Source organism: Gossypium hirsutum, chromosome A08, assembly GCF_007990345.1.
Source record: "Gossypium hirsutum isolate 1008001.06 chromosome A08, Gossypium_hirsutum_v2.1, whole genome shotgun sequence".
NCBI lineage: Eukaryota > Viridiplantae > Streptophyta > Magnoliopsida > Malvales > Malvaceae > Gossypium > Gossypium hirsutum.
The window spans coordinates 109886955-109914133 of NC_053431.1; the positions used below are offsets into that span (position 1 = coordinate 109886955).

A 27179-nucleotide genomic window follows, 5' to 3' on the forward strand; every position below is an offset into this window, starting at 1 on the left:
AAAAACCCATGACCATAAACGAAAAATATGGAAAATCTAGTTCACCAGAAGAAAATGAATTTGCAGAAAACGTGTGGCCACTCCGAATCCCGCCCAGCTCCAAGTCCGCCACTAGGGCTCACCTGCAAGGATGGAAGAAAAAGGGGTGAGTTTGGGAAAACTCAGTGTATACAGAAACCCATCCAAAGCCCAAATCAGCTCGAGCCCATTGGGCCTAAGCCCTATTCAGATAACAGTACACAGTCGACCGAAGCCCTTTTCAGAATACAGTAGCAAGGCCTTAGCCCCTTTTTACATAACAGTGTGGCCCATAGGCCCAGTTCAGTAACATAGGTAACAATAGTAGTAATCCATGCAAACCCATCTGGGGAGACTACTCAACCCACCAACCGCTACACTGCACCCGTACCAGCCCTACACTCCATGTAGGGAATATCTCAACCCACCCAGCCCTACACTCCACAGTTGCAGCAACGCTGCTCAAATATCAGTAAGTTGAGGTAAAGCCTCTAGTACGTGGATGAACCACCTTCAATACTTCCTCCATCAATACCCCAATCCCATGCAACAGATATTAATAAAAGTATATCATGTAAAATACAGTATTAATCAATCATGCAGTTTAGCCAATTTAAACCCTAGGGGTATATTGGTAATTTTGCTCTTTAGGGGTAATTTTCGTAACTTAGCAACTACACAAGCTACTTCAGTAATTTTCAATAGTTTTATGCAGTTTGGTTCCACCATCTAACTAACAGGCTAATTTGCCCATCTCTTACCCATATTGGTCCGTAAGCCCATTGGGCCCAGTTTTGGCCCATCGAGACCCTTTTTTCGAAGTACGTTAAAATGTCACACAAACTTACTTACCACCTTGCGGTGCTAGATCAAACAATTACTCTATGTCTCGAGAGCATTCGCATACTCACAAGCCCATGAAATGCCGAAATTTCAGTATTTCGGCTTTTGCCGAATTGAACTAAGAAAGGGTGTTCGGTACACACCTGTTTCGCGACGACTGCTACTGAGATCCCTTTCGATGTCCTACAATAGATTAGCATAGTTCTTATTTACAACCATAATCACTAAACCCCAAAACTTACTCATCCATGCTCAAACCATGTCCCTAAAAGCCTTTGAAACCTTACCTTTTTGCGAAAATCGATAGCTAGCTCCGAATCCGATTGCTCCAACAACCCACACCTTCAATCCAACACTTAAGAAGACACTAATCATTGACAGAAAACGTCAGTTAAAAACCCTCAGAGCCACATGCCCAAATCGACAGCCTCCCTAGATTTTAGGGACTTCGGCTTTTCCTAACTTTGTAAAATAGGACCAGATCTGAGATGATGAACACTTACCCTTACTCCTTTTTGATCTCCACGCAATCTGGTGCAGATTTATCTTTCAAACGACAGTAGAACTCGACTCCCGGAGTTTTGAAGTTTCGGCTATAAGCCCCCAAATCTATGGTTTTTCGGCTTTTGGGTGATAAAGGAGATGACAATATGAAACTATAACCTGGATGTAGAATTGCCGACAAGTCTCTAGAGTTTAGAAAGAATAATCGTTGATTAATGGAAACACAATGTTAAAGGGTTTGGCTTTGAAGAAATCGGTAGCAGTAATGTGTGTTCAAATTTCGGCTTTTATGGATTCGGCAAAAGTATTGATGAACAGCAGAATTGATGAATGGTTTTGAAGAAGAAAAATAGAAAAAGAAGAATAGGGGAAGTGGTAGTTTCGGCTAGAGAGGAAAAAGAGAGAAAAGAAAAACCTTGTGATGTCAGAGCAGAAGAGAACGACACCACCCAATACCCTAGGTGCCGAAATACTAACCTCAAACCCCCTACCGATTTTTCCCTCTTCAATTCCCAAAATTTGGCCAACTCCTAGCCTCTCTCCCAATCCCTTAAATCTCTCCCCTTATCCCTCCTTAATCCAAGCGTTTGAACTGATTCAAACTCTCCTCTAGCAGAATCCACCTGGACTCCAACACTTACCCCTCCAGCACTTAAAAATAAATGCATCTATTTGTCAACACAGGGAATCGATCCCATGCCTTCCCTAATGCTCCACACGCCACCTTTTTAGGAGCCTAGTGGCGTCACCCTTGCCACTTTACTAAGGCTCTTTTTGTGATGCAATTTACCCATAACTCTATACAAGGACCACCTAGCCAGAACCCCTAACTCCTAAGTCCAAAATTCAAAAATTCAACCGGGTTTTGGCCAACACATGGGCCTTCTACAAGCCCATTTACCTACTCAAAATATTAATTTCACATCCAAATACAAAATTTTTAAAATCTTTACAAAATATTGAAAACCGCGAATAAATCCGAAAATCAGGATGTTACAACAACAGTCATGCCTCTTTTCTTAGGAACAACCTACACTGGACTCACCCAAGAACTGTCAAAAATAGGATAAATAATTCCAGCATCTAGGAGTTTAATTACCTCAGCTTTAACAACTTCCTTCATGTTGGGGTTCAGTCGTCTTTGGGTTTGAACGTATGGTTTATATTCATCTTCCATTAAAATTTTGTAGGTGCAAAAAGAAGGGTTGATCCCTTTAATGTCAGAAATTTTCCAAGCTATGGCCCTTTTATGCTCTCTTAATACTTGGAGTAATCCCTCTTTCTCCTTGGGTTGCAAGTTGGATGCAATAATTACCGGTAATGTGGAATTATTTCCAATGAATGCATATTCCAAGTGAGTCAGCAATTGTTTAAGTTCCAATTTGAGAGGCTCGTCAATAGAGGGTTTTTACTTAAGTTCATCTTTTACCTTAATTCCCTCATATTCTGCTAGTTTTGGGGAGGTTTCATTGGAGTTTAGTTCGGTTCCTATTTCAGAATCATCATCCATCCCCTCTCCTTGGGCGAGACATAGTCCCATCGTGCCCTTGTGTATAATTTCCTGAAAATAATCTTGAGTAGCATGATCAATAGAGTCGATAAAATAACGTGAGTCATCCTTTTGTCTAAAAAATCTCATGGCATCATAAATTTTAAAAATAATCTCTTCATCACCTACTCTAAGTAACAATTTACCATCACCCACATCAATTACAGCCCTAGCAGTGGCTAAAAATGGCCGACCTAAGATTAAAGGCACCTCAACATCTTCATCCATGTCAAGCACAACGAAATCAACAGGGAATATAAATTTATCTACTTTTACAAGTACGTCCTCTATAATTCCCATAGGATATTTAACAGATCTATCAGCTAATTGAATACTCATCTTAGTGGGTTTAGGTTCCCCTAGACCAAGTTGTTTAAACATTTTATATGGCATCAAATTAATGTTGGTGCCTAAATCAGCTAGTGCTTTATCAATATTAAAACTACCAATTAAGAAGGGAATAGTAAAAATTCCTGGATCTTTCAGTTTGGTTGGCAGTTTATTTTGCAGTATGGCTAAGCACTCCTCATTAAGTTCCACTGTAGATAAGTCTTCAAACTTCTTTTTGTTTTTTAGAAGCTTCTTTAAAAATTTTGCATATGTAGGCATCTGCGATATAGCTTCAACAAAAGGTAAGTTAATATGAAGTTGTTTAAAAAGTTCAAGAAATTTACCGAATTGTGCATCCATGCAGTCTTTCTTTAACTTTGCTGGGTATGGGATTGGTGGTTTATATTCTTTTGGCATTAGATTGTCATTGTTTTCGGGTTCAACCTCCTTTCTATCAGCTTCTTGTGGTGGTTTCTTTTCAGATTCAACTAACACTTTCCCACTCCTTAGTGTAACTGCTTTCACGTGCTCTTTTGGGTTGGGTTCAGTGTTACTCGGTGATAAATCATAATTTATACATATTTTTACCACATGCTTAATGCATTTTATGAATGATTTTTCCTTAGAATTGGTGAATTAGATGCTCCTAATGCCTTAATTTCAAGTTTTATACTTAGGTAAGCATAGGAGAGGGAAAGTAACGAGAAATGAGCCAAAAATGGAGAAACTAGGCCAAAGTACGAAATCAACACGGCCTGGACTTCCTCACACGGGCATACCACACGGCTGTGTCAATCTGTCAAAATCGAAGCACGACTTACATGGGTGTGTCCCTGCTGAGCCCAAGTTGAGTCCAATTTGGAAAAGGCTAATTTTGAAGGTTCCTAGGCATTCCAAAGCATATAAATACACCCTAGAGGAAGAGGAAATGAGGCACAGAGAGAAAGAGGTAGGGAACGCTCAAAGGGAGATGATTGATCCATCTCAGAAGCCGGATTCACTATCAAGACTGAAGATCTCCCCTCAATTTCCCTTCAGGAGTTTTGGGTTTTCTTTATGTTTTGTATTTGTTATTCTTCTAAGATGTTTTCCTTTTTAGTTATGAACTAAATCCCCTAAATACTAAGGGGAATGAAACGTAAGATGAATCTTGTTATTATTTTCTGAATTGTATGATAAATATTTAACTTGTTCTTAATTATGTGTTCTTAATTCTTGTTTTGATATCCCAGGATACTGATTCAAGATAAGCTCTTATTGAGAGGAGGAATACACCCTGTCTAAGAGTACATTTGTCATAATTAAGCGGAGTTGATTCCGCGCCTAGACATAAGGAGACAAGATTTTGCCGGATTAGGGTGAAACCTAATAAGGGGATCCATAGATCGAGTTAATGCAACCCTAGGGTGCTAATTAGAGAAAAGTCTCAATTATTCAATCTAGAGATTAGACGTTATTAGTCCTGACTAGGGATAATAACATAACTTAGGGATCTCTACGGGACAAGTTAAATGAATAAATCGTCCGATTCGGAGCTAGAATAACAAGTAAAGTCTAGGTGGATTTTTTCCTTAGGTATTGTCATAATTCAATCGTTTTCCAAAAGTAATCCCCTAATTCTACTTTCTGTGAATTCTTAGTTTAGATAATTAGTTAGTTAAAATAAAACCCCCTACTTTTAGGCTAGATACTAAAAAGACAGTCATTGCTAGTACTTTTAGTTCCTTTGGGTTCGACAATCCGGTCTTGCTAAAACTATACTACTGTTCGATAGGTACACTTGCCTACATAGTGATAATAGTTAGTTTCAAGAATGATTAATTATAAGTATTTAAAACCTGTCACATGAAAATTGTGATCAAGTTTTTGGCGCCGTTGCCGGGGAACTAAGATATTAGGAACGCTCAATTTTTATTACTTTAGCCATTTATTTTTCTTACAATTTAATTTAATTTAATTTAATTATTAATTTACTTTTTCTTTCTCCTGGCAGGTTTTTATAGTTTATGACTAGAAGAAACCCATCAGGACCACTACTCTTTGACGAAGAAATTGATCACACAGTTCGCAGAAACCAAAGAGAAATAAGGCGAAGCTTAAGATACACAGAGAAAGAGCAAGAGGACGATACTCAATCCCCAACTGAAGAGATGGCTGAAAACCAAGGCAATCAGCTAGCTCCTGCAATTACGGTTAATCAAAATCCTGCTCCACGCACTATGTATGATTATGCTAAAACTTTTTAACAGGAACTGAATCGAGCATAGTTAAACCTGCTATAGCTGCGAATACTTTTGAACTAAAACCTAACACTATTCAAATGATACAGCAATTTGTTCAGTTTGATGGTTTGCAGGATGAGGATCCCAACGCTCACTTAGCAAACTTTTTGGAACTATACGATACATTTAAAATTAATGGTGTTTCTGATGATGCCATTCGACTTCAGTTATTCCCTTTTTCATTGAGGAACAAAGCTAAACAGTGGTTGAACTCGTTACCACGAGGGTCAATTACTACTTGGGAATGAAATTTTTTTACTAAAATATTTTCTATCGGCTAAAACGGCTAAATTACGTAATGATATCTCTTCGTTTGTGTAGATGGACTTAGAAACTCTTTACGATGCATGGGAGAGATACAAGGACTTACTGAAAATGTGCCGTCACCATGGGTTACCGCTTTGGCTTTAGGTTCAAACATTTCATAATGACCTGAATCCTTCGACTCGACAAATGGTTGACGCAGCTGCTAGCGAAACCATCAATAATAAAACACCTGTAGATGCTTACGAGTTTATAGAGGAGATGTCACTGAATAACTATCAAAGGCAAGTCATGAGGACAAAGCCAACAAAAACAGTCGGTGTTTATAACGTCGATTCGGTCACCATGCTCTCTAATCAGGTAGAACTCTTGAATAAGAAAATTGATGGTTTTCTTAGTTCTTCACAGGTTCACCCAATAATGCAGTGCGAAGCAAGTGGAGGTGGATCAAGCAATTCAGAATACCAACCTTATGGCTACAACATGGATAACGAGCAGTTAAATTACATAGGTAATAATTCTCGATCTCAAAACAATCCATATAGTAACACTTACAATGTAAGTTGGAGGAACCACCCAAATTTCTCATGGGGAGGCCAAGGAAATCAGAGACCACCTCCAAGCTACCAACAATCACCCTACCAACAGGAAAATAAGCCAAACCTTGAAGAGATGCTTTCAAAGTTTATATCGGTGTCAAAAACTCATTTCCAAAATGTCGAGACAGCACTTAAGAATCAACAAGCATCGATCCAAGGGCTCGAAACGCAGATAGGCCAGCTGTCCAAACTATTGTCCGAACAACCACAAGGTAGCTTGCCAAGTAATACTGAACCCAACCCAAGGGAATAGCTTAATGGGATTAATGTTCAAGATGAAGAAGAATTCGTTGAGCCTTAGCCAGAACCGAAGCAAGAAACTGTGGTGAGCAGAGACCAAGATGAGGTAGGTCATAATAAAAACAAATCAATGAATGTTGAATATAAACCTAGTGTGCCATACCCCAACGTGACAAGGAAAGACCACTCAGATGAACAATTCAGTAAATTCCTTAAACTCTTAAAAAAGTTACACATTAACTTACCATTTATTGAAGCTCTATCGCAGATGCCAAACGTAATGAAATTTTTAAAGGAGCTTTTAGCAAATAAGTAGAAGTTGGACGAGGCATCGCATGTAGAGCTAAACACAGTTTGCTCAGCTATTCTACAGAATAAACTACCCAACAAACTAAAAGATGCAGGGAGTTTTACAATTCCTTGCTTAATTGGTAGTTTAGATGTTAATAACACATTAGCTGATTTAGGGGCTAGTATTAACGTCATGCCCTACAAAATTTTCAAACAATTAGGTCTTGGGAAACCCCAACAGACTAGGATGAGCATTCAATTAGTAGATAAAACTATAAGATTTCCTAGGGGTATTATTGAAGATGTGCTAGTTAAAATCGATAAATTTATATTTCCCGTTGACTTCATTGTTTTAGACATAGAGGAGGATAACAACACTCCTTAGATTTTAGGAAGGCCCTTTTTGACAAATGCTAAAATGATTATTTATGGTGGCATAGGTGAGCTCACACTCCATGTGGGAGACGAAACAATCACCTTTCAAGCTTGCAATTCTGGCGCCACATCAGAAATTGAAGGTGATCGTCTAAACCATTCTACTAAAACTGACAATATGGTACAACCTACTTTGCAGGAAATGAGTCTGAAGGAAGCACATGAGTCATTCTCAAGTAGTAGCAGAGGACCTATTCATGAAGATCGAAGGCTACAAGTTGAGGAGCTAGATGAATGGCGGACGTATAAACTGAAAACACACGATAAACCAAAACTACGCCAAAATGAGCTCAATACCTTTCCAAATCAACTTAAGGTTGGAGATAGAGTTTTATTAGATGCCGCGGATCCTCACATTGTCACTACCAAACCAAATGAAGACATCCCTCTTATGATGCTTAGTATTTTCCCATTCGATACAATCGAGGTAAGTCATCCCAAGTTCGACACTTTTAAGGTAAACAATACCCGTCTAAAATCTTATTTTGATAAGATGGATAGCAGGAATGAGGAGTATAAACTCCTCGAACCCCTATGTCCATTCAATGGAGAGGTAAGTCGAGCTTAGACTCTAAATAAACGCTTCTCGGGAGGCAACTCGAGCACGAACAAAATTAATTTCTTTAAATTTTAGTATTTAACACCTAACTTACTAACAGAGATCTTGAATACAGGTTTTTCCACACAGACACAGCCAAGCACACGGGTGTACTTAGGGCCGTGTGAAAACAGGGGAAAGATTTCCCTAACACGGGCTACGATAAATCACCACGGCCGTGTAACATGGCCGTGGGCGAACCTGCCAAAACAACACGGGCGTGCGACACGCCCGTGTCTAGAACCCGTGGTCGAACCTGTTAAATGAACACAGGCGTGGGCCTACATACACGGGCGTCGGAGAGTGAACAAAGCTAGGCACAGTCGTGCGAACCGGCCGTGCCACTTGAAAAATTAGATTATCTATCTTATTTTATTTTTCTTTTATTAATTTTTAAAGATTCTTTTGTTTTTAAACACGGCTTATCTTTATGATTACTATCAAATTATTCCCCCAATTCTCCTTTTGTCCTTTAGAATCATGTTTGTCTTCTAGCTTTATTTCCAACAACTCGCTCTCGCTAATCCAGGAATTTCATCCATTTTTAACTCAAGAAGTTTCACTTTTCTCCCTATCTTATGAACTTACACTTACATTTGTCAAAATATCTATCTGTGTACATTGAGGACAATGTACATCTTAAGTGTGGGGGGATATTCATTTCATTATCAGAAAAATCCCTGAATGACTGCCTTGTTCTCTTGAAAAGCACTCATATCATATTTAGGATAAATTTTGATTAATTTATGATTTTGATTGATATATCTTGAATTAAAACACAGGCATTTATGCATTGATTGTTTAAACTTGAAGACGTTAGAAAATTAAGCATGATAAGTTGATTTTTAAGAATTTAAAAATTTAGATTGTTTCCCCAAATTTTAGGTATTACTTTGAGTTGGAATTCACAAGTTTTAAACATCAAAAAGCCATAATTCTTGTGAGATTTTTGAGCCTTTTGAGCATCTTTTAATTCTTTCATACTCACTTTTATTATTGCTTTGAGTGCGTCAGTATTGAACTGTTATTCTAGAAGAACTTGCTTGATTATGCATGTCAGGACCACACTATTTGATTTGATATGTCAAAATGAGAAAGGCACTTAGGATTAACCCACTCATGTCATGAAAAGCCTACCTCCACGATTAACCCTTAGTAGACCCTGTTGAGCTAACAAGCCATTTCTTGTATCACCCTTAATATTAACCCTTGACCTATTATTGTTGAAATCCCCTAAATTAATTTTATCCCTATTTTTGTCGAGATTTGAATTGAAATAGTTGCTTAACTATGTTTTATTTTATTTTGTAATTTAATTTGTTCTTAAAAAAATGTATACATATTAGTAGTAGTAATCCTCTGAGCTAAATAAGTTAAATTCCATATTCTGAGAAAAGCTCTGTTGTATGCAAGTGATGATTTAATCTTTTCTAATTTAGTGATTTTTCAATTCAATCTCGATTCTAACCATTTCTTTCAGCTTGTGACCATACCCCCTAACCAAAGCCACGTTACAACCCTCTAATGACCTTTTGATTGATGGATCATCTTAATTTATAGTGGTGGAGATGTGATTTTCATGCAAGCCTATGGTAATAACTTTTCATATTGACTGATGAGTGCTACTTACATTTTCCTTAAACACTTTGAGTGATTTGAGTGAATCTTTAGTGAGGATGTTAAACTCTATGAGATTTCAAATCGAGGTAACCACTCAGATAAAGGGAGATGCCTAAAGTTTTGCATTATTAAATACTCAACTTGGAATGTTTGAAACTTTGATGTTCTTTCAGTTGAATTTTCAATGTATGATTACCTATGGATTATTTTGAGATATTATCGATAGAAATTATAGGATGAGAAGAATTTATTTTGAATATGAGTTGAGAATTTTGCTTGAGGACAAGCAAATGCTTAAGTGTGGGGGTATTTGATAAATCGTAATTTATACATATTTTTACCCCATGCTTAACGCATTTTATGGATGATTTTTCCTTAGAATTGGTGAATTCGATGATCTTAATGCCTTAATTTCATGTTTTATACTTACGTGAGCATAGGAGAGCGAAAGGAACGAGAAACGAGCCAAAAATGGAGAAAATGGGCCAAAGTACGAAATCAACACGGCCTAGACTTCCTCACACGGGCATACCATACGGCCGTGTCAATCTGGCAGAATCGAAGCACGACTCACACGAGCATGTCCTTGTCGAGCCTAAGTTGAGTCCAATTCGAAAAAGGCTAATTTTGAAGGTTCCTAGGCATTCGAAAGCCTATAAATAGACCCTAAAGGAAGAGGAAATGAGGCACGGAGAGAAGGAGGCAAGGAACTGCTCAAGGGGAGCCGATTGATCCATCTCAGAAGCTGGATTCACTATTAAGACTGAAGATCTCCCCTCAATTTCCCTTCAGGTGTTTTGGGTTTTCTTTATGTTTTGTATTCGTTATTCTGCTGAGATGTTTTCCTTTTTAGTTATGAACTAAATCCCCTAAATACCTAAGGGGAATGAAACCTAAGACGAATCTTGTTATTATTTTCTGAATTGTATGATAAATATTTAACTTGTTCTTAATTATGTGTTCTTAATTCTTGTTTTGATATCCCAGGATACTAATTCAAGATAAGCTCTTATTCAGAGGAGGAATAGACCCTGTCTAAGAGTACATTTGTCATAATTAAGCGGAGTTGATTGCGCGCCTAGACATAGGGTGACAAGATTTTGCCGGATTAGGGTGAAACCTAATAAAGGGATCCATAGATCAAGTTAATGTAACCCTAGGGTGTTAATTAGAGAAAAGTCTCAATTATTCAATCTAGAGATTAGACATTATTAGTCCTGAATAGGGATAATAACATAACTTAGGGATCTCTATGGGACAAGTTAAATGAATAAATCGTCCGATTCGGAGCCAGAATAACAAGTAAAGTCTAGGAGGATTTTTTCCTTAGGTATTGTCTTAATTCAATCATTTTCCAAAAGTAATCCCCCAATTCTACTTTCTGTGAATTCTTAGTTTAGAAAATTAGTTAGTTAAAACAAAACCCCCTACTTTTAGGCTAGATAATAAAAAGACAGTTATTACTAGTACTTTTAATTCCTTTGGGTTCGACAATCCAGTCTTGCTAAAACTATACTACTATTCGATAGGTACACTTCCCTACATCGTGATAATAGTTAGTTTCAAGAACGATTAATTATAAGTATTTAAAACCTATCACACGAAAATCGCGATCACTCGGCAGGCTACCTTGTGGTCGTTCAGATATCAATTTAGCAAGCTGACCTATCTGAGTTTGGAGCCTTTGGATCGATGCTTGTTGATTTTTAAGTGCTGTCTCGGTATTCTAAAAACAAGTTTTTGATACAGATGAATTTTGTTAGCATCTCCTCAAGGTTCGTCTTTTTCTCTTGTTGGTAGGGTGGTTGTTGGAAGCTTGGAAGGGGTGGTGGTCTCTAATTTCCTTGGCCTCCCCATGAAAAATTTGGGTGGTTCCTCCAACTTGCATTGTAAGTATTACTCTAAAGATTGTTTTGAGATCGAGGATTGTTACTCATGTAATTTAATTGCTCGTTCTCCATGTTGTGGCCATAAAATGGGTATTCTGAATTGTTCGATCCACCTCCATTTGCTTCACATTGCATTACTGGGTGTACCTGTGAGGAACCAAGTAAACCAACAATTTTCTTATTCAAGAGTTCTACCTGATTAGAGAGCATGGTGACCGAATCGACGTTATAAACACCTGTTGTTTTTTTGGCTTTGTCCTCATGACTTGCCACTGATAATTATTCAGTGACATCTCTTCTTCAAAGGCATCTTTAGGTGTCTTATTATTGATGGTTCTGCCGATGACTGCGTCAATCATCTGCAGCGTCGAAGGGTTCAGTCCATTATGAAACGTTTGGAACTGTAGCCAGAATGGTAACCCATGGTGAGGGCATCTTCACAAAAGGTCCTTGTATCTCTCCCATGCATCATAGAGTGTTTCTAAATCCATCTGCACAAAATAGGAGATATCATTACGTAATTTGGCTGTTTTTGCTGACGGAAAATATTTTAATAAAAATTTTCAGTCATCTGTTCCTAAGTAGTGATTGATCATCGTGGCAACGAGTTCAACCACTGTTTAGTCTTATTCCTCAATAAAAAGCGAAACAACCGAAGGCGAATAGCGTCATCAGAAACGCCATTAGTTTTAAAAGTGTCGTAAAACTCTAAGAAATTTCCCAAGTGAGCGTTGGGATCCTCGTCCTGCAAACCATCAAACTGAACAAACTATAGATCATTTGAATGGTGTTAGTTTCAGTTCAAAATTATTTGCAGCAACAGCAGACCTAACTATGCTCGATTAAGTTCCTGTTAAATTAGGTTTACAATAATCATACATAGTGCGTGGAGCAGGGTTCTAATTTACTGGATCAGCAACAATTGTAGGAGGTAGTGGATTTTCTTGGTTTTCAGCCATCTCCTTGGTTGTGGTTGAAGTATCGTCCTCTTGCTCTTCTATGTATCATAAGTTTCGCCTTATTTCTCTTTGGTTTCTGCGAACTGTGCGGTCAATCTCACCTTCAAAAAGTAGTGGTCTTGACCGGTTTCTTCTGTTCATAAACTAGAAAAACCTATCAGAAGAAAATAAATGAAAAATTAGAAAAAAAATAAAAATTTAAGTTGCAATAAAAGTTCAATGGCTATAGTAATAAAAATCGAGTGTTCCTAATATTCTAGTTCCCCGACAACGACTCCAAAAACTTGATGCGTGATATTCATAACAGGTTTTAAAAATTTATAAATGAATCGTTCTTGAGACTAACTTATTATCACAATTAAGGCAAGTGTACCTATCAAACAGTATTATAGTTCAGCAAGATCAGATTGTCGAACCCAAAGAAACTATGAGTACTAGTATTTACTTCCTTTTTATTATCTAGCCTAAAAATTAAGAGGTTTGGTTATCTAAACTAATTACTAACTAAGAATGCACAGAAAGAAAATTTGGGAAAATACTTTTGGGAAAATTCTATTGATTAAGACAATACCTAAGGAAAAATCTACCTAGACTTCACTTGTTATTTAACTCTATATCAGATGATTTATTCATTTGACTTGATCCATAGAAATCCCTAAGTTATATTATTATCTCTCTCGAGACTAATAACATCTAACCCAAGGTTGAATAATTGAAATCTCTTTCTAATTAACACCCTAGAATTGCATTAACTCGATCTATGGATTCCCTTATTAGGTTTCACCCTAATCTGGTAAAATCTTATCACCCTATCTCTAGGCGTGCAATCAACTCCGCTTAATTATGACAAATTTACTCTTAGGCAGGGTCTATTCCTCCTCTGAATAAGAGCTTAACTTGAATCAATATCCTGGAATATCAAAACAAGAATTAAGAACACATAATTAAGAACAAGTCAAATATTTATCATACAATTCAGATAATAATAACAAGATCTGTCTTAGGTTTCATTCCCCTTAGGTATTTAGGGGGTTTAGTTCATACTTATGAAAGAAAACATCTCAAAAGCATAAAGATAACAAAACATAAGAAAACCCAAAACTCCTAAAGGAACTTGAAGGGAGATCTTCAGTCTTAATGATGAATCCAGCTTTTGAGATGGATCAATCGGCTTTTCTTAAGTAATTCCTCGCTTCCTACTCTGCATCCCTTTTATTAAGTTCCTCCTCAGGTGTTTAAATAGGCTTTTGGATGCCTAACAGCCCTAAAAATTGGCCTATTCTGAGTAGGACTATAGTTGGGCTCGGCAGGGACACACTCGTGTGACATGTCCGTATGCGATTGCTCCAGCCCGTGGTCAAGGCTGTTGAATAGGCACGGGCGTGTAGTCTCCCCGTGTAAGTCGTGCTTTAATCCTGCCAAATGGACACGGCTGTGTGACACGCCCATGTGACACGCTCGTGTGAGGAAGTCCAGGTCGTGTTGATTTCCTACGTGGGTCTATTTTCTCCGTTTTCGGCCCATTTCTCGCTATTTTTACTCCTCTGCTCTCCTAAGTATAAAACATGAAATTAAAGGATTAGGAGCATCGAATTCACCAAATCTAAGGAGAAACCATTCATAAATGGGCTAAGTATGGGATAAAAATATGTATAAATTACGATTTATCACCTATCGATCCCAAGTATAGTCCTACTCGAAAAAGGCCACTTTTGAGGGCTCTTAGGCATTCTAAAGCCTATTTAAACACCTGATGAGGCACTTAGAAGAGACACAAAGAGTAGAAGGCAAGGAATTACTCAAGGGAAGCCGATTAGTCCATCTCAGAAGCCGGATTCATCGTCAAGATTGAAGATCTCCCTTCAATTTCCATTCAGGTGTTTTTGGTTTTCTTTATGTTTTGTATTCATTATTCTTCTGAGATGTTTTCTTCTATAATTATGAATTAAACTCCCTAAATTCCTAAGGGGAATGAAACATAAGACGGATCTTGTTATTATTATCTGAATTGTATGATAAATATTTGACTTGTTCTTAATTATGTGTTCTTAATTCTTGTTTTAATACTCCAGGATATTGATTCAAGTTAATGCTATTATTCAGAAGAGGAATAGACCCTGTCTAAGAGTAAATTTGTTGTAATTAAGCAGAGTTGATTGCATGCCTATAGATAGAGTGATAAGATTTTACCGGATTAGGGTGAAACCTAATAAGGGGATCCATAGATCGAGTTAATGCAACACTAGGGCATTAATTAGAAAGAGATTTCAATTAATCAACCTAGGGTTAGACGTCATTAGTCTCGAAAGAGATAATAATATAACTTAGGGATTTCTACGGATCAAGTCAAATGAATAAATCAACTAATTCAGAGTCAAATAACAAGTGAATTTTAGGTGGATTTTTCCTTGGGTATTGTCTTAATCAATCGAGTTTTCCCAAAAGCTTTTTCCCAATTTTCTCTCTGTGCACCCTTAGTTTAGTTAATTAGTCTAGATAAACAAATCCCTTAATTTTTAGGTTAGATAATAAAAAGAGAGTAATTACTAGTACTCTTGGTTCCTTTGGGTTCGACAATCCTGTCTTGCTAAAGCTATACTATTGTTCGATAGGTAGACTTGCCTTCATCGTGATAATAGTTAGTTTCAAGAATGATTAATTATAAATTTTTAAAACCTGTCACGAATATCACGTATCAAGTTTTTGGCGCCGTTGCTAGAGAACTAGGAAATTAGGAACACTCGATTTTTATTACTTTAACCATTCTACTTTATTTGCAATTTAAATTTTTTTTCTTTTCTAATTTTTCTTTTATTCATTCCTGGCAGGTTTTTATAGTGTATGACTAGAAGAAACCCGTTGCGACCATTACTGTTTGATAGTGATATCGATCGCACAGTTCGCAGAAACCGAAGAGAAATAAAGCAAAGCTTACGATACAGAAAGGAAGAGTAAGAGGACGATACTTCAACCACAACCGAGGAAATGGCTAAAAACCAAGAAAATTCGCTACCTCCTGCAATTGCTGCTAATCAGAATCCTACTCCACATACTATGTATGATTATGCTAAACCTTCTTTAACAGGAATTGAATTGAGCATATCTAGGCCTGCTCTTGCTGCAAATAATTTTGAACTGAAACCTAACACCATTCAAATAATTCAATAGTTTTTTTCAGTTTGATGGTTTGCAGGACAAGGATCCCAACGCTCACTTGGCAAATTTCTTATAGTTTTGCGACACTTTTAAAATCAATGGCGTTTCTGAGATGCCATTCGCCTTCGATTGTTTCCCTTTTCATTGAGAGATAAGGCTAAACAATGGTTGAACTCGTTACCACGAGGGTCAATCACTACTTGGGAACAAATAACCGAAAAGGTTTCATTCAAATATTTTCCGCTGGCCAAAATAGCCAAATTACGTAATGATATCTCCTCTTTTGTGTAGATGGATTTAAAAACACTCTACGATGCATGGGAGAGATACAAGGATCTGTTGAGAAGGTGCCCTCACCATTGGTTACCATTCTGGCTACAGGTTCAAATGTTTCACAATGGCCTGAATCATTTGACTCGACAGATAATCGACGCAGCCACTAGCAGAACTATCAATAATAAGACACCTGAGGATGCTTATGAATTTATAGAAGAGATGTCACTGAATAATTATCAGCGGCAAGTCATGAGGACAAAGCCAACAAAAATAGTCGACATTTTTAACTTCGATTCAATCCCTATGCTCTCTAATCAGGTAGAACTTTTGAATAGAAAAATTAATGGTTTTCTTGGTTCTTCACAGTTCAACCAGTAATGCAGTGCAAAGCAAGTGGAGGTGGATCAAGCAATTCAGCATACCCACCTTATGGCCATAACATAGAGAACAAGCAGTTAAATTACATGGGTAATAATCTTCGATCTCAAAATAATCCTTATAGTAACACTTACAATGCAGGTTGGAGGAATCACCCAAATTTTTCATGGAGAGGCCAAAGAAATCAGAGACCACCACCACCTCTAGGCTTCCAACAACCACCTTACCAACAAGAGAAAAAGCCAAACCTCGAGGAGATGCTAACAAAATTCATCTCGGTGTCAAAAACTCATTTTTAGAATATCGAGACAGCACTTAAGAATCAACAAGCATCGATCCAAGGGCTCGAAACTCAGATAAGTCAGCTCACTAAATTGACATCTGAACGACCCCATGGTAGCCTACCGAGTAACACTGAATCTAACCCAAGGGAGCAACTCAATGCGATTACCATTCAAGATAAGGAAGGGTTAGTTGCACCTGAACCAAAACAGAGGCAAGAAACTATGGTAAGTAAAGGTAAAGGTGAGGTGGACCACAATGACAAGAAACTGGTAAGTAAAGAGTAAAAACCTCGTGTGCCATATCCTAATACAACAAGGAAAGACCGAACAGATAAACAGTTCGGTAAATTCCTTAAATTATTAAAGTTACATATTAACTTACCATTTATTGATGTTCTTTCGCAGATACCAAACGCAGTCAAATTCTTAAAGGAGCTTTTAACAAATAAGCGGAAGTTGGATGAGGCGTCACATGTGGAGCTAAATGTGGTTTGCTCAGCCATATTGTAGAATAAGCTGGCCAACAAATTAAAAGATCCTGGGAGTTTTACGATTCCCTATTTAATTGGTAGCCTAGATGTTAATAATGCTTTGGCTGATTTAGGGGCTAGTATCAATGTCATGGCTTACAAAATGTTTAAGCAACTAGGTCTTAGGAAACCCAAACAAACTAGGATGAGTATTCAATTAGCCGATAAAATAATCAGATTTCCTAAAAGGATTATTGAAGATGTACTCGTTAAAATTGACAAATTTATATTCCCAGTTGATTTTGTTATTCTAGACATAGAAGAGGATAGTAACGTTCCTTTAATTTTAGGGAGGCCCTTTTTAGCAACCGCTAAAACAATAATTGATGTTGGTACAGGTGAACTCACACTTCGTTTGGGAGACGAAACAATCACCCTTCAAACTCGTAATACGAGTAACACATCAAAACTTAAAGGTGGTTGTATAAATTATTCTACTAAAATAGACCATGTGGTGCAACCTACTTTGCAGGAAATAAGTTTGAAGAACCTACATGAGCCATGTTCAAGCAACAACAAAGGACCTCTTTATGAAGAACGAAGGCTACAAATTGAGGAACTAGATGGATGGTCGACACATAAATCGAGGACACACAATAAACCAAAACCACGCCATGACAATCTCAACGTCGCACCAAATCAACTAAAGGTTGAAGACAAAGTACTACTAGATGCAACAGACCCTCGCATTGCCACTTTTGAACCTAACAGAGCAATCCCTCTTACGGTACTCAGTTTTTTCCCATATGATACAGTCGAGGTAATTCATCCCAAATTCAACAATTTTAAGGTAAGCAGTACTCGTCTTAAACCTTATGTTGATAAAATTGATAGCAGGGATGAGAAGTGTAAACTCCTCACACCACCATGACTATATACCAGAAAGGTAAGTCGAGCTTAGACTATAAATAAGCGCTTCTCGGGAGGCAACCCGAGCACTAACAGTATTGACCTCTTTAAAATTTTAGTTTTTAACATCTAATCACTAACTGAGTCATTGAAACACAGGTTTTCTAATCTACACGGCCGGGCACACGGGGGTGCCTTAGGCCTTGCTCACACCAAGGGAGGAGACACAGCTGTGTGACACGGCTATGCGAAAACAGGGAAAATTTTTTCCTTAACACGAGATGCAATAAGTGGCCACGGCCGTGTGACATGACCGTGGGCGAGTCTGTCAAACCAACACGGGCGTGCGCCACACCTGTGTCTAGAAACCAGGGTTGAAACTGAAAATTTAGCACGGGTGTGCAACACGCCCTGGCCCACCACCCGTGCTTAAGACTAATAAAACAACACGAGCGTGCGGATTAGAACACGGGTGTGAGAGAAGCGAACAAAGTAGGACATGGTCGTGTGACACAACCGTGTACACCAACAAGCCCAAAGAGCACAGACGTGTGCGAGTCTCAAACGCGTCCAAATTTAAACAATTGCGAAACACACGGGCAAAAATTTGGACACACGGGCATGCCCCACGGCCGTGTGCCCCAAAATCTATATAAACCCTTCACTATTCATCATCCCCTTCCTTAAAATCCCTAACCCTAGCCGCTGCAACTTCACACGCCCTCATCCCTACACCCGTGGCCGGCCAACAGCTCTCCTCAGATGACTCAAGCTCCTCCCTCCACCAACATATTGCGTTTGTTTACTCTTTTCTCTCTATTTTCTTCATCTCTTTTACTAATTTTATGATTCTTATGGTGTTATTTGGCTAACTTTTTTTATGAATATTCATAGTTCTCACTATAGAAATATGCTTTTAGTCTTTGCCATTATTAGTCAATGCTTTTTGTTGCATTCATTCTTTCTTGTGTTCCCATAGAGTCTATTTCATTCATTTCATATTAAAAATAATCATGATTTCTTACGTCATTTGCTATATAAACTTCTATCATCTAGATTAAACTATTGAGTATTGTTCAGCTGGCTGGATTGGTTAACTTAACTACATTCATGATCACTTCTTGAATTTGTTAGTTTATGTTATATTCTTCGTTTGTCTTGCAGACACATCATGTCAAATCGTGGTAAGAAAATCGTTGTCCCTGCGTCCAAGAAAAGGAAAGGAGCAGCGTCGTCCTCGGATCCTACCGCGGATATCAGACACCCTTTTCTTCAGTTCCCCTTAGAACCCCAGGAGGAGCTATTTCAAATATTACGGGCCCGACCCCTAGGTGTGGGTTGCTGTATTGACTGGGCTACACTTGAACAAATTCAGATGGCTAACGCGATCCGAGCCCTCCTGACGACTAAACCATGGGGGCTCTTCTTTGAGATCATCGAGCCGACATACCTCGATTTCACAATGAAACTCTGCTCGACCTTCCATCTTCAAGTCCTCATGACAAACTTCAACGATCCTGGAACGGTCCAGTTCCGCCTTGGTGGTCTAGTGTGCCAGTTGAGGGTACCGGAGCTCGGAATTGTAGTTGGGCTATACAGGAGGAGTTCATGGATGACAATGAACTCGACACTCTCCATCGCCACATCCACTACTCTCCCTCAAAATGCTGGAAGGACCTCGTCGCTGCCTCGGCCACCTATGATCCTAGCTGATCTAAGGCATCGACTGTCGCCCCATCCCTGCAATATCTACACGCCATACTCTAACGGGACGGAACACTCACGATGCCTATTTCTTATGGAGCATGGCGAACGGGCACGTCTTCGACCTTGCCTACTTCATTGCCCTCTCCATCAGCCATCAAATGGAGTGATCGTGATTTTCGTGATGGCAGGTTTTAAATATTTATAAAGAATTGTTCTTGAAATTAACTATTATCACGATGTAGGCAAGTGTACCTATCAAACAGTAGTATAGTTTTAGCAAGACCGTATTGTCGAACCCAAAGGAACTAAAAGTACTAGTAATGACTGTCTTTTTATTATCTAGCCTAAGAATAAGGGAGTTTTGTTTTAACTAACTAATTATCTAAACTAAGAATTCACAGAAAGTAGAATTGGGGAATTACTTTTGGAAAAGTGATTGAATTAAGACAATACCTAAGGAAGAATCCACCTAGACTTCACTTGTTATTCTGACTCCGAATCGGACGATTTATTCATTTAACTTGTTTCGTAGAGATCCCTAAGTTATGTTATTATCCCTATTCAAGACTAATAACAGGGTCTATTCCTCCTCTGAATAAGAGCATATCTTGAATCAGTATCCTTGGATATCAAAACAAGAATTAAGAATACATAACTACGAACAAGTTAAATATTTATCATACAATTTAGAAAATAATAACAAGATTCATCTTAGGTTTCATTCCCCTTAGGTATTTAGGGGATTTAGTTCATAACTAAAAAGGAAAACATCTCAGAAGAATAATGAATACAAAACATGAAGAAAACCCAAAACTCTAGAAGGGAAATTGAGGAGAGATCTTCAGTCTTGATGGTGAATCTGGCTCCTAAGATAGATCAATCGGCTTCTCTTGAACAGTTCCCTGCCTCCTTCTCTCTGTGTGTCCCTTTTCCTCTTCCTTTAGGGTGTATTTATAGGCTTTAGAATGCCTAAATGCCCTCAAAATTAGCCTTTTCTGAATTGGACTCAACTTGGGCTCGATAGGGACACGCCCATGTGTGATTACTTCAGGCCGTGCTCAAACCTGTTAGAATGGCACGGGCACATGTTCTACTCGTGTGAGTCGTGCTTCGATTCTTCCAAATTGACACGGCCGTATGGTCTGCCCGTGTGAGGAAGTCCAGGCTGTGTTGATTTCGTACGGTGGCCCATTTTCTCCGTTTTGGCCCTTTTCACGTTCATTTCGCTCTCCTATGCTCACCTAAGTATAAATCATGAAATTAAAGCATTAGGAGCATCGAATTCACCAATTCTAAGGAAAAATCATCCATAAAATATGTTAAGCATGGGGTAAAAATATTTATAAATTACGGTTTATCACGAAGCAACACAAGAGAGGAGTTATCTCTACCGGGTCCTATGTGACTCGATTGGCTCGGCACTTTGGGCTCCTCAACACAGCGGCACAATCATCCTCCCACACTCTCATTAGGCAGATGTCCCCACAAGGCATCTCGAGCATGCTACATATGAGGATGATTAAGAAACGACATGGCACCTACCCTCCTCAATACCGCCTCGTGCAGTCCACCGAGGAGAAAGACCCAGAGGACATTACTGATGATGTCCCTCCACGTCATGAGGACCCACCGTCTCAGCCACCACTCATCCATCATCCAATTCATGTGGTAGCTTTATACTCTGACATCTCTGAGCGCCTTACTCGATTTGAGTAGCAGTGTTTTCAATGTTTTGATCACATTGATGCTACTCTTCATCAGATTTGTCAGCACCTTCACATCTCATTGCCACCACTACCTCGCGAACCATCCGGCGATGATGTTTAAAAACTTTTTATTTATTATTTTTATTCTCACTTTTATCTTTATTTACCTTATTTAAGTACTTTTTATTTCATTTTCCTTTAATATTATTTTAATTTTAGTTTTTATAATTTTTAATGAATAATTTTTTCGGCTATTTCATTACGAGTAATTATGCTTCCTTATATTTCCTAAAGAGTTCCTGATTTTATCACAGTCATAAAGAGCTCCAAATTTCATCATCAGATAGGAACTAAAAACTCCATTGGCAAAGGTTCTCCACGACTGCCATGTCCTGCTCGACTACGACCATAGCTACTACCAGATATAATATTCTTTTGGCGCAGGACTTATAGACTAATGAACCTCTACCACCACCGGAGTATCCTCCTCCACTCTTATCATTGCCTTGGCCGATTATTCTCCATAACTCCAATTCAAGGAGTTCATTCATCATTCAGGAAGTTTCACTTCTCTCCCTATCTTATGATTACATATCTTTATTTTTCAATAAATCTATCTTTGTACATTGAGGGCAATGTACATTTTAAGTATGGGGGTCTTTTATATCATCATTAGAAATCCCAAAATTTTGTCTTATTCTCACGTGAATCACTCATATCACTATTAGAATGAATTTTAATTAATTTATGATTTTTATTGATATGTCTTGAAGTAAAACATAGCATTCATGCATTGATTGTTTAAACTTTAAGACATTAGGGAATCAAGCATGATAAATTGATTTTTGAAGAATTAAAAACTTTTAGGTTACTTCCCTAAGTTTAGTATTATCTTGAATTGAAATTCACTAGTTTAAACATCAAAAAGCCATAATTTTTTTGTGAGATCTTGAGCCATTAGAACATATGTTATTTCTTTTATGCTCACTTTTATTACAAGTGCGTCAATATTGATTTGTTATTCTAGAACTTGCTTGATTATGCATGTCAAGACCACACCATTTGATTTGATATGTCGAGATGATAAAGGCACTTAGGTTTAACCCACTCACTCCATAAAAGCCTACCTTCATAATTAACCCTTAGTGAACCCTTTTGAGCCTAACAAGCCATTAATTGATTTACCCTCAATAGTAACCCATAACCCATTATTGTTGAAATCCCCTAATTTGATCCCTATTTTTGTCGAGATTTGATTTGAATTAATTGCTTAGATATGTTTTATTCTTCCTTGCAATAATTAAGTTCTATGTTATTTGACTTGTTCAAAAAAAAACAATACTTATATACATATTAGTTGTAATTCGTCCTTTTTGAGCTTGAGTGTTAATTCTATACTCTAAGAAGAAGCTCACTTATATTCAACTGATAATTAGTTATTTTCCTAGTTAGGTGATTTCTTCAATTCAATCTCGAATCTAACATTTTCTTTCAGCTTGTGACCATACCCCCAAAACCAAAGCCACGTTACAACCCTCTAAAAACCTTTTTGATTGATGTATCATCTCAATATATAGTGGTGGAGACTTATTTTTCATGCAAGCCTATGGTAATAACTTTCATATTGACTAATAAGTGCTTTATTTGATGTCCTTAAACACCTCGAGTGATTTGAGTGAATCTTTAGTGAGGATGTTAAACTTTGTGATATTTTGATCAAAGGTGATTACTTAGATGAAGGGGGACACCTATGTTTTCATGATAAAATGCTCAACTTGGAATGTTTGAAACTTTGATGTACTTTTTAGTTGAATTCTCAATGTATGAATACTGATGGATTATTTTGAGATATTATTGATAGGGATTATAAATTGAGAAGAATTTATTTTGATTGTGAGTTAAGGATTTTGCTTGAGGACAAGAAAACGCTTAAGTGTGGGGGTATTTGATAAACCGTAATTTATACATATTTTATCCCATGCCTAGCACATTTATGGATGGTTTCTCCTTATATTTGGTGAATTAGATGCTCTTAATCCTTTAATTTCATGTTTTATACTTAGGTGAGCATATGAGAGTAAAAAGAGCGAGAAACAGGCTGAAAAAGGAGAAAATGGACCCACGTGGGAAATCAACACAGCCTGGACTTCCTCACACGGGCGTGGCATACGGCCATGTCCATGTGGAAGGATCGAAGCACGACTTACACGGATAGATTATACGCCCGTGCCTATTCAACAGTCGCACACAGGCATGTCATATGGGTGTGTCCCTACCGAGCCCAAGTATAGTCTTACTCGGAAAAGGCCACTTTTGAGGGCTCTTAGGCATTCTAAAGCCTATTTAAACACCTGAGGAGGCACTTAGAAGAGACACAGAGAGTAGGAAATAAGGAATTACTCAAGGGAAGCTGATTGGTCCATCTCAGAAGCTGGATTCATCGTCAAGACTGAAGATCTCCCTTCAATTCCCATTCAGGGGTTTTGGGTTTTCTTTATGTTTTGTATTCATTATTCTTCTGAGATGTTTTATTTTATAATTTGAACTAAACCCCCTAAATACCTAAGGGGAATGAAACCTAAAACGGAATCTTGTTATTATTATCTAAATTGTATGATAAATATTCGACTTGTTCTTAATTATGTGTTCTTAATTCTTGTTTTAATATTCCAGGATATTGATTCAAGTTAATGCTCTTATTCAGAGGAGGAATAGACCTTGTCTAAGAGTAAATTTTTTGTAATTAAGCGGAGTCAATTACACGCCTAGAGATAGGGTGATAAGATTTTACCAGATTAGGGTGAAACCTAATAAGAGGAACCATAGATCGAGTTAATGCAACACTAGGGCGTTAATTAGAAAGAGATTTCAATTAATCAACCTAGGGTTAGACGTTATTAGTCTCGAGAGAGATAATAATATAACTTAGGGATTTCTATGGATCAAGTCAAATGAGTAAATCGTCTAATTCAGAGTCAAATAACAAGTGAAGTCTAGGTGGATTTTTCCTTGGGTATTGTCTTAATCAATCGAGTTTTCCCAAAAGCTTTTTCCCAATTTTCTCTTTGTGCACCCTTAGTTTAGTTAATTAGTCTAGATAAACAAATCTCTTAATTTTTAGGTTAGATAATAAAAAGAGAGCAATTACTAGTACTCTTGGTTCCTTTGGGTTCGACAATTCGGTCTTGCTAAAGCTATATTACTGTTCGATAGGTACTGTAACAGCCCATTTTTAGGGTTAATCAGAACAGTGGTTTTGGGACCACAATCCGAAGTCAAAATATTTATTTTATTATTTTAATAAGGTTTAGAGTATGATAGAATTATTGTGTGAAAATTTCGTAAAGAAATTTTACTATTTAAGTGCTTAATTCGGTAAACAGGACTAAATCGCGTAAAGTGCAAAAGTACAATTCTATAAGTTAAAGGTGTTTATTAGCTATGGCTTTTTACATGGATATCCTTATAATGTTATTTAACCAAGAATACGGTAAGTGGACATTTATGGACAACCATTGATTAATTGATAAGTTAAATGGTCATGAGTAAAATGGTAAATTATATTTAAATGTTAATAAATTAAATTAAAACAAAAGTTGGTGGATTGTCCTTCTTTTCTATCCGAAAATTGTAGAAGAACAAGAAGGCATTGAGTTCTTCATTCGGCCATGGCTAATCCAAGCATTTAGATCAAGATAAATAAATACCAGAACTAGATTGGAAAAACGAAAAGTGGATGATGATCGCGTGATTTCGCGATAGGTTTTAAATATTTATAATTACTCGTTCTTGAACTAACTATTATCGCTATGTAGGCAAGTGTACCTATCGAACAGTAGTATAGTTTTAGCAAAACCGGATTGTCGAACCCAAAGGAACTAAAAGTACTAGTAATGACTGTCTTTTTATTATCTAGCCTAAGAATAAAGAGGTTTTTGTTTTAACTAACTGATTATCTAAACTAAGAACTCACAGAGAATAGAATTGGGGAATTGCTTTTGGGGAAAATCGATCGACTTAAGACAATACCTAAGGAAAAATCCACCTAGACTTTACTTGTTATTCTGGCTCCGAATCGAATGATTTATTCATTTAACTTTTGTGTAGAGATCCCTAAGTTATGTTATTATCCCTATTCAAGACTAATAACGTATAATCCCTAGATTGAACAATAGAGACCTTTCTCTAATTAACACTCTAGGGTTGCATTAACTTGATCTATGGATCCCCTTATTAGGTTTCACCTTAATCTGGCAAAATCTTGTCACCCTATGTCTAGGCGCGCAATTAACTCCGCTTAATTATGACTAATGTACTCTTAGACAGGGTCTATTCCTCCTCTGAATAAGAGCTTATCTTGAATCAGTATCCTGGGATATCAAAACAAGAATTAAAAACACATAATTAAGAACAAGTTAAATATTTATCATGCAATTCAGAAAATAATAACAAGATTCATCTTAGGTTTCATTCCCCTTAGGTATTTAGGGGTTTTAGTTCATAACTAAATAGGAAAACATCTTAGAATGATAAAGAATACAAAACATAAAGAAAACCCAAAAATCCTGAAGGGAAATTGAGGAGAGATCTTTAGTCTTGATGATATATCCGGCTTCTGAGATGGATCAATCGGCTTCCTTGGAGTAATTCCTTACTCCCTCCTCTCTCTCTCCTTTTTCTTCCTCCTCTAGGGTGTATTTATAGGCTTTGGGATGCCTAACAGCCCTCAAAATTAGCCTTTTCTGAATTGGACTCAACTTGGGCTCGGCACGGACATGTCCGTGTGACATGCCTGTGTTCGATTACTTCAGGCCATGTTCGAGCCTGCCAAATTGACACGGCCGTATGGTCTACCCATGTGAGGAGGTTCAGGCCGTGTTGATTTCGTATTTTGGCACATTTTCTTCGTTTTTGGCCTGTTTCTCGTTCCTTTCACTCTCCTAAGTATAAAACATGAAATTAAAGCATTATGAGCATCGAATTCACCAATTCTAATGGGAAATCATCCATAAAATGCATAAAACATGGGGTAAAAATATGTATAATTTGCGGTTTATCAAATACCCCCACACTTAAGCATTTGCTTGTCCTCAAGCAAAATTTTCAACTCATAATCAAAATAAATTCTTCTCAACTTATAATTTCTATCGATAACATCTCAAAATAATCCATAAGTAATCATACATTGAGAATTCAACTAAAAGAGCATAAAAGTTTCAAACATTCCAAGTTGAGCATTTTCTCCTGAAAACATAGGTGTCTCTCCTCATTTAAGTAATTACCTTTGATTCAAAATATCACAGAGTTTCAAATCATCACTAAAGATTCACTCAAATCACTCGAGGTGTTTTAAGGACAATAAATGAAGCACTCAATAGTCAATAATAAAGAGTCATTACTATAAGCTTGCATGAAAATCAAATCTCCACCACTGATAAGTTGAGATGAAACATCAATCAAAAGGTCTTTAGAGGGTTGTAATGAGGCTTGGTTAGGGGGTGTGGTCACAAGCTGAAAGAAATGGTTAGAATCGAGATTGTATTGAAAAATTGTCTAGCTAGAAAAAGAGTTAATCTTCACTTAATCTTTACTTGCGTACAACAGAGCTTCTTCTCAGAATATGGAATTACTAATATGTATACATATTTTTTTAATAACAAGTTAAATAACATAGACTAACTATTAAGAACAAAACAAAGCTAAGCAATCCATTCAACTCAAATCTCGACAAAAATAGGGATTAATTTAGGGGATTTCAACAATAAGGGGTTAAGGGTTAACATTAAGGGTAATACAAGGAATGGCTTTGTTAGGCTCAATGGGGTTTACTAGGGGTTAATCGTGGAGGTAGGCTTTTTATGGCATGAGTGGG

General features: G+C 37.4%; 3 non-coding genes across 3 annotated transcripts; 1 reads left to right on the forward strand and 2 right to left on the reverse strand.

Annotated features, from left to right (window-relative positions):
• Positions 1-5814: 5814 nt before the first annotated feature.
• LOC121205318 (small nucleolar RNA R71) lies at positions 5815-5921 on the reverse strand. Its single transcript, XR_005900402.1, has one exon. It is a non-coding gene; the product is annotated as a small nucleolar RNA R71 (small nucleolar RNA).
• Positions 5922-11879: 5958 nt separating this feature from the next.
• On the forward strand, positions 11880-11986 carry LOC121205654 (small nucleolar RNA R71). Its single transcript, XR_005900730.1, has one exon. It is a non-coding gene; the product is annotated as a small nucleolar RNA R71 (small nucleolar RNA).
• A 3849-nt stretch (positions 11987-15835) lies between these two features.
• Positions 15836-15942, reverse strand: LOC121205189 (small nucleolar RNA R71). Its single transcript, XR_005900274.1, has one exon. It is a non-coding gene; the product is annotated as a small nucleolar RNA R71 (small nucleolar RNA).
• Between the last annotated feature and the right edge of the window lie 11237 nt (positions 15943-27179).